The following is a 9,143-nucleotide window of genomic DNA, read 5'->3' on the forward strand; positions in this document are numbered from 1 at the left end:
CTGTAAATGGACTAAAACACACTAAATGTTATACTTTAAATGGCAAATTGCATGGTACATGAGCTATACATCAATAAAGCTGTTACTTTTGAAAAGATATTGAAAAGACACGTCAGCCAATCACAATGTGAGCCTTAGCTGGATCCTGACTCAGTCACCTGTGAAAATCCACATCACACGAGTCACCGGGCGGATCTGAAGAGGAGCTGGGCCGCCCAGGACAGTGAGGAGGAGTCGTCTCTAAACTGGTAACTAGAGGACCACCTAAGGAGGACTGGGGTGGGGGGCGGGCAGAGAGACCCCCTTCCCTTGCACAGCTTGCTCCTGAAGATGTGTAAATAAAACAGCATGACTGGGGTCTGCACAGAACAAGGGCGGGGGGGACAGCGAAGAGGGCCCCAGAGGAAGCAAGGAGCTCTGGGGGCCAGTGGGGGGATCACACACGCTTCCACTCCTTCACCTCTTCCACCTGACCCAGGCTCAGCCCCCGCACAGTGACCTCCTCCAGCCAGACTCCCTGCCTCCACCCACCCTCGTCTGTTCTTAACACGGTGGCCACACGGATCACTTTAAAAATTCAGCCGACGCCTCTCCTCTGCTCAGTCCCTCCTGGGCATGAAGTCCTTCCCAGACTCCAGGCCGAGCCGATGCTGACTTCCCCACCCTCAGCCTGCACCTGCCTGCCCCTCTCACCTCACCCCCCTCCCTCCTCTTCTGGGTCTTGCTCCAAGCGCACCTTCTCGATGCACCTGCACTGTCCCCGCCCCCACGCTGCTCACTGGCCTTCACCTTCGGCAGGTACTCCAGACACGCTTCACAACTACCTCGCTGGTGTGGGTCTTGTTTTGATTGTCCATCTCCCCTCACACAAGATCCTGACTGTTCATCCCCAAAAGGCTTCACTGCATACAGCTCAAGGTTAAGTTGTAATTACCAGTCACAGGCGCTCTGAGACACCTTCCCAGTCTAACTCGATGTTCTTGCAGTGAGCCACGTGCTTGAACATTTCACGAACGGCACGCTTCTTGAAGCAGCCACACGCATGAGGAACAAAGCCTCCCCAGGAGTGTCCCCCCGCCCCCAGTCACTGACGCGGCCACTCTAGGGTCCCCACATAGAAACTACAAGCAGAAAACTGTGTTTGGGTTCCACCCGGTTGTGACCGGGCGCATCGCTTAGAAACAGAGCCAGGTGCTTTGTCAGCATCACTCCTGTCCACGGGACCAGGCAAGGCGGGTCCCCAACTACCGTGAGCCCTGGTGGGCAGGCTTTATCCCCACACTGCATTAGACTTGGGGCCCTTCTGAGGGATGCCGACAGGGACACTAGCTCGGAGCACCGAGGCCAAGCTTTCATCTCCCTGGTACTGAGCCTTACGAGGCAGTCATGAACACCAGGCACCCAGCAGAGGATGTTGATCAGGGACGTGGTTTTTAAAATGTTTTCTTATCCCTCACCGCTTGCAAGGAGAAGACCCAGAGGTCAACCAAGGAGAGGAAGGGCAAGATCGGAGCTCGTGTACCCACCCACAGGGGCTCTGGTGCTCAGCAGACGAGGACACGCTGCCACAGCAGAGACAGTAATAATTAGTAGGCGCCTTCCGTGCCCCCAGCGAGCTCCGTGGCGAGCCACTGCAATCTGCCCGCGTTATCTCGTCTGATCAAAGCACCTCCACCATCAGGTGCTCATTCTCCGTATGAGGAGGGCACGGAGGTTCAGCCAGGATGCAAGTGAGGTTGGCCCGACGTGGACGCTCTGCCCTGGGTTCCTCATGGTCGGGGGGCGGGGGGGGGACCACGATGCCACAGTGACACTAACAAGCCCTAGGGTCTGCAGGCACCATGGTCCCCAGCCTCTGTCCAGAGTTCTCACTCTCTGCACATCTTCCTTGGCGTTCTCCCCACCTTTTACTAGTATTTCTCTATCAATTCCTTTGTTTCTACAAAGGAACAAAGGTTGCCTGGCCTGCTAGCCGTAAGGCCCGGGGAGTCACCTCTCCTGGAGCCTGGCCCTTCTCGCGCCCTGCCCAGCCCTCTGCTCCGAGGAGGACGGCGCCAAGGACGTAAGTGCGAGTGCCCTCGGGGCCGGAGGGTCGGTCACCACCTGTAACTGAGACGCAGAAGCAGCCACCCAGTCGTGACAAATGCCCTCCCACCTTCGTGCCCTGCATAAGCTCGGTTAAAGCAAGACCGACCCGAGGAGCCTGACCGTGTGGTGAGCAAGCTCCCACTGCAGGGGCGCCCCACTATCGAGTTCATGAAGCACCCCCACTTACTCATCAAGCCTGTGGACGGGCCCACTGGGCTCAAGCTCCCCCACAAACAAATGAACAAGACATCGTACAAAAAATCCCCAGTGGTTGTATTATTCTGCTTTGAGTCAAAGCTGACAAGTTTCTCAAATGACTCTGACCTATGGAACCCCATTAAGTACCAGAGCTCAGAGCCAAAACACCCAGAATAACTTGAAAAACTACCCAACGCGGCCCCTCAGGTGACTGCCCCAGATGACCCTCGAGATGGGTTTGAGTTACAATGAAAGACATTCAGGGGAGGAACCACCTTGATCCCTGCGTCTGGCTGGTTTTAAGGCTCCCTATAGTTCTGGGTGTGCTGCTATGGGTTCTTAACGACGGAAACAGAACAGTTTTCCCTGGGAACTTACTGAAGCCTCCAGAAGTAACCCTTCCAAGTCTTCTGTCCCAGCTCTAAGCAAAGGTGTGATAGGCCGTATTCAAAGCAACACGGAACCGTGCGGGGGCAGCTCAAGGAAGGAGGGGCCTTCATTAATCAGACCTGGCAGCTTTATCAGAAAAGGGAACCACAGATAGGTAAGCCTGACTTGTTCTGGTCAATCACAAAGTCCGCTTTGGAGCCCCCACACTTTCGCCTCCCAGAAACATGGCCCCAGGGCCGGCAAGCCCACTCTCTTCACATTTCTCCCGCTGGTAATGAAGATGCTCCTGGGTCCTGAGCTAGGCTCATTTTTATCTCCTCTCCCAGCCCCACTCCTCACATCAGCAGGTCTCAAACCCCGTATAAAAAGGCAACCACCTGGGACATTTGCAAAATTTAATTTCCAGGATCTTCGGGTGATTCTTCAACCAGCTGTTAGGCTAGAGAAGTGGGGCTCACTCCCCCAGGGTCCCCAGCTCCCACTCACTGAGCCCCAGCTGTGGGCATGCCCATGAGGCCGCTCCCCCTCGGCCCTCAGCCTGTCCTCCACTTCACGGAGGCCTTCCAGCCCCCTTCCCCAGGGCCCAGCTCAGTCTCAGCACGTCCAAATGCCACGTGGGACTCTCTTCCCCAAAGCCTGTCGGTCTCCTATCATGTCGTACTTTTGCTGACATTGTCATCATCTGCCCATAACAAAGCTAGATGTAGTGACGCCCCCTTGGGTGTCTCTCCAAAGGTTCACAAATGTGGTCACGAAGACAAGGATTCAGCCAGCTCCCCAACCACCATCTGTGGATGCTTCCTTTGGGTGGGCTCTGCGCGGCGTGCTCATTCACGCTTTCTGAACTCTCTGCCCTGCAAGAGGGCAGGGCCAGACCATGGTGGAAATCCACACCCACCCTCACTTGAGAGTGAAGATCCAGCCCAGGGCTACTCAGCACATCTCACCCTGTCCTCTCTGAGGACAGTGAGGTCAGTGCTATTAGCCTCATTTTCCAGGTGTGAAAACAGAGGCTTAGAAAAATGACACAGCTGGCCACAGTTCCGGACCAAAGAAGGGGTAGTTCGGGGCCCAGATACCAGCAGATGTCACCAAGTAAGTGGACCCTGCCTAGTAAGTACAGACGCCAAGATCCAAACCTGGGCGCAAGCTTACGTTCGGAGGGGACCCCAGGGGTCCTGTCCATCACTCCACCAAAGCCATCCCACCGGGGGTGGGGGGGGCGCGCCACGGTCTCAGGCTCTGACCACCTGCCTACAATTCCCCTTTCCCACTTCCACATACTGTCCCCCACGCTGCTGCCAAGACCCCTCTTCTCTTTTTTTAAGATCTATTTATTTATTTTACAGAGAGAGAGCTGGAGAGCGTGCTCACAGGAGCGGGGGGAGGGGCAGAGGGAGGAGAGAAGCAGACTCCCCCATGAATGTGGAGCCCAATCCCACAACCCTGAGATCAGGACCTGAGCCAAAATTAAGAGTCAGATGCTTAACTGCCTGAGCCCTCTGGGCGCCCACCAAAGCCCCTCTTCGGTTGCAGTGCTGTCAGAATCAGCAAAGCTGTGGGTGGGTTGACCCAACTTCCTTATCACCTGCACGTGGCCCCTGGGCCCTCACTACAGGGTTCCCAGGGATCCCTGGCTCCTTCCTCAGCCCCAGCCATGGCAGAAGTCAGCAGAGGGGAGACACGAGGGGCCCGGAGCCAGCCAGGCCCAATGCCCTGCTTACAGATGAGGGAAACTGAGACGCAGGACACCACAAGGCTGGCGCCAATGACAATCCCTGTCTGTCCACTGCTTGAGCTGTGACTTGAGGGAAGTAAGAGGAAGATTAAAAGGTGGGGTTTTCAAGTTCTAGCAGGCGGGGGACGCTGCCTCCAGTCTGTAGCTAGCGATGGAAAAATCGGTGGCCATCTCTCCAGGCTTGCATCCTTCAGACCTTAGGAGGATTTCAGTAAAAGAAAAGCCACTGAAGAGTGAAACAAGTTTAAAATGAGTAAGCCCAGGGGGGCCTGGCTGGCTCAGCCGGCAGAGCATGCGGACTCTTGATCTCAGGGTCATGAGTTCGAGCCCCCTGTTGCATGTAGATCTTTAAAATAAATAAATAAAATGTTTAAGCCCTTTATTTTTGAGCCAATCTATAAGCCCAAGATGTAAGAAATGCTTTGAGTCAGGGAGACATCCACCCTGATTTGCCCAGGCAGCCCTGGTGTATGCCTGTTTTCTCAGGGAAATAATTAGGAGCCCCCCCACCACCCTGGTTCACTTATAAAAGTTTCCAGTGTAGACAATAAAGTCTGGTCACCCAGGGTACAGCTCTATTGAAAGATAAATTAGAATGGCACAGGTGTTTGGTCATGAAGAGTAAGGACCCAGAGACCAATCAGTGGTTTCAGGTTTTTAAACTTTGAGAGAGAAAAGCAGGAAAAAAAAATAGAAAAAAAAAATTAGAATAGCGTACCTTAGTGATACTTAAACTGGCTAGAGTGCCCATGGCCACGGCGCCACACTTGGGGTCGTCCACAGAGGACGAGGTAACAAAGTTGGGGGGAAAGCCAGGAAGTCTGGAGAAATGGTCAGGAGCAAACACAGAAGGTGACTGAGGAGATCTCCCCACCTCACGCTGCAGAGGCCCCACCCAAACCTGGGGAAGAGACATCCCCATCTTCTCTGAAGATGCACAAATGCAACACGCTTCACAAGTACCACCCATGTTTTCTATACATCCTAAAACATCCCTTCTGCTCAGAACAAGATTCTTCTGCAATGGAAACTCCCAGATGCAAAGGGGTCTGCCTACAAACACTGCTTAAGATAAATGTGTCAGAATTAAAATCACAGGCAACTGGGTCTCCAACCAGCCTTATTCAACAAAACAGAGGGATCCTGAACGACAGGGCTCTTTTTAGAAAACGGGGGAGGGGGGATAAACATACTCTGAAGAAAAGGGATTTTAAAGATTAAGTGTCTCCAACCAGTCCACAGCAGGGGGACGGGCGGGGGAGGGGTGCTAGCTTTAAAGTCCAGATTAAAGGGCCCCAAAAGACACAAAACCAAATTTATGTGTGAACTTTTATTAAAATTCACAATCCAACACAACCCACTGTAAACACACTTCTGAGATAACAAGAGAACCTGATTATGGACTGTTGTGAAATGGCACTGGGTTTACCCTATTCTTTAGGCAGGGTACTTAAGTATTTGGGGTGAAATGACAGATCTGGAATTGGCTTTCGAGTATCTCCGCAAAGCCAAAGGGGAAAAGGGGAAAACATCTGAAGCCAACGCAGATCATCTTGAGAGCTGCCGACGCTTGGTGATGGAAAAACGGGCGAATATCGTACTAGTCACTCAAACTATTTCACAATAGAAACTATTAAAAAAAACTCAAGTGTTACATTTTGAACACCCACAGTAACGATTCATGAAACAAAAACATATTTTACCAGACGCACGTAACACTCATTACAAAGAATAAACCGGACTGACACTGTTCCATGTTTTGACACTGAAATTTGAAGGTAACAAGAAATAACACTCTGCTTCTGAAAACCAGATAGGTTTGAGGAGTTGAAGCTTTTCCATCTTGTTTTCCTACACACTTATTTACAGGTTTCTTCAAGGCTTGTAACGACAGATCCGCGCCGTCTGGCCCGCAGCAGCCTCACCAGCGCCGAGGGACGTCTGCCGTCGGGCAAACGCCACACCATCACTGGCGACCAGGACATAGCCCCACTGATAACTGGGGTGGGGAGAGACGTGGGAAGCAGGAGGAACCCAACGGCACCAGAAACCAGGCAGAGAGCCAGTTATTCTCAAAGTCACAATCCAGGTTAGATACCTGGCAAACAAGACTTCTAGGTCACAAAAGTTACTTTGTAGCAATGCCCAGAGGGCTGTAACTCACAGCAGCGTGAGCACTATAAAACCAAAGAAACAATCCCCTTAGAACAGGATCCCTCGGACACAGTGAGATCTTTAAGTTGTCCAACATCAACAACAACAACAACAAACGAAGCTGTTCATCTCTTAAGGTTCAGGGTCACTGGAGAACCCACCTGAGCCACTAACTCTTTCAAATAGTTAAAAAAAACTACCAAACCTCAAAGCACAAACATTAATTCACATATGTAATAGCATTTACCATGAGCATAACATATACCTACTGTGAGCTCTACCTTTTGAATTAATTTACTTAGTAAGTTGCTTAACAAGTGTATTAAAATTGGAAGTAGCAAAACGATTCGTGATTTTTCTACAATCCAGACTGAACATTTTCATTATTCTAAATTAGGAAATGTAACATTAAAAAGAGTTTCATTGAAGAAACTACTCCAAAAGTTCCTTTAAGCCAAATTAAAAGCCTTAGTATGCAGAATAAAACCGAGCTGCACACAGCCTTGTAATTACAGCACACTCATAGAGCCTGAAATTTGGGTTCATTCCCATCGCGCCATTAGCGAGGAACTATCCTACAGACCCATTTATTTTTTTTTTTTCAACCAAAGCTGTCCAATTCCAGGGCAGGTTTATCGGTGAACCATGAGGCCTTCTCCCCACCACGCCACGATGCAGAGGCCCACAGGAGAGCAAGATTCTTCCAAAAGGTGTTAGTGACCAGAAAGGAGCCTGGAGATCCAGAGGGCTACAGGTTTTGGAAAATGAAAGGCGAGAAAAATAGCCCCGTGCAGAGCACACAGTTCAGGGTAAGCAGTGCTTCCCGAAGCTCTCATTTCAATTACACCTGAGCGCACGCGCACACCAGCCCAGTCTAGATGTAACAGGTACTTCTGACTGTGGGTCAAGGTCAAAAGGACTGGAGACCACCTCTTTAAGGAGAGTGTACAGAGTCAGCTTGGGATCAGAGAGATTGTCCTAATGCTCACTGGCCATATGACCTTGGCAAGGTTCTTAACCCATGGGAGCCTCTGTTGTGTATCTTCAAAATGAACATCACCAATTCAGCGAGCCATCCTATGGATTCATTAACTTGAGACACAACACAAAGCTTGACCTTCCTCAAGGTTCTTTACTTTTTCGGGGCCTTCAACTTTTAAACTGAAGCTCTGAAAAAACCCACGCTGTATTGGTTAACACCACAGGGGCTCCCGGGAGAGCCTCCCTCCGCTAGGTGAGGGGCTCCCCTGCCATTGCATGCGGGGTGCGGAAGGGAGCGAAACCGACTGCCCAGGGTCTCAAGAAGCCAAACTGGCCCTCAGAACTGTGCCAACAGAGCCCAGGGCCCTTCCCCACCAGACCTGAGTAATCTCCCGGGTGCAGGAGTAAAACCATTCTTCAATCAAACTGCCGAGAGCCTGGAAGGGTTTAAAAGTTGGTCTCACTCAGACTTGGAGCAGCTTTCAAATTAAGTGACATCAGAAAAAAGACACTCAGAATTCACAAGGCACAGAGCTGTTTGTGAACAGACACAGCAGTGAGGGACGAGGTCAAGGGACCTGAGTGGATCAAGAGGGGGCTTCCAGACCCCCTGACTTGGAGCGAGTCTGGCCCAGGTCAAGCCAGGGCCCCATCAGCATGGGGCCGTGGAGGGCCAGGCCCCGGAGTACACCTAGCATGGGGCCAGGACCAAGGCTGGTGCCCGCGGGGCCTGCAGCCGGCTGCAGCCTGGCGGACAAAGGGGACAGGCAATGCCCTGTCCAAGTGGCAGGGCCAGCCGGGAAATTTAGGAGCCACGTGCCTGGCGGGAGAAGGAAAAAGGCTTTACAACACTTGACCATTTTCTTGGCCCAGCACCCCAGCCGCCCTTCCACGGCGCATTTCAAACAAGGGGGAAAATGTGTTACTCCTTTAAGTTTTTTAGAACTTTTCCAAAGAAAGAGAGCGGACTAGTAAGAAGGGGTGCTAAGGGAATCAACACATCTCCTCACCGTCTTCTAGTAAATTGTAAAAGGCAATTAGCACTTGAATAAGGAGCCGGCGTGTCTGGAATGAAAATGAGAGGCACGCAGCTTTAGGGTTTTAAGGTGCCGCTTCCCGTCCCTCTCAGTCTACAGTCCTAACTACCGACAGGAATTGGCCAAAATTCAGCATTTCCAGACTTTCCTTCAGAGAAGGGGCCGCAGAAGTGCTGGCAGAGAGAAAAACGAAACTGAGTGCGCTCCAGGCTCGCCGGGCTCGGTCTGGCGCCGCAGCCGCGCGTCCCCGGCCCCCGCCGTCCGCACCCCGAGCTCGGCGCCCCCGGGCCCGAACCCCCTCCGGCGCTTAGAGCCGGGCCGGCCCCGCCATCCCCGGCCGCCCCGCGGGGCGCAGCGGGGCCGGGCGCAGGAGGCCGGGCGGCGGGCGAGGCGGCGGGCGCGGGCCTCGGGCCTACACACGGGCCGCGCGGCCCCGGCCCCGGCCTCCGGCTCCACCCGCGGGGCTCGGGGCGCGGGAAGGGCCCAGGCCGCGCGGGGCGCCCCGACGACTCGCGGCCCGAGGAGGCCAGGGGCTGCGCGCCCGCGGTGGGCCGAGG

The 9,143-nt window shown here is 53.0% G+C and overlaps 1 protein-coding gene across 1 annotated transcript in view; it reads right to left on the bottom strand.

The window, feature by feature from the left end:
• The window catches only part of AGO2 (argonaute RISC catalytic component 2), a 110,763-nt gene that overhangs the window by 101,066 nt on the left and 554 nt on the right, over window positions 1-9,143 (bottom strand). The window lies entirely within an intron of this gene.

Source organism: Phoca vitulina, unplaced genomic scaffold (assembly GCF_004348235.1).
Source record: "Phoca vitulina isolate PV1807 unplaced genomic scaffold, GSC_HSeal_1.0 scaffold18, whole genome shotgun sequence".
NCBI classification, from domain to species: Eukaryota; Metazoa; Chordata; class Mammalia; order Carnivora; family Phocidae; genus Phoca; species Phoca vitulina.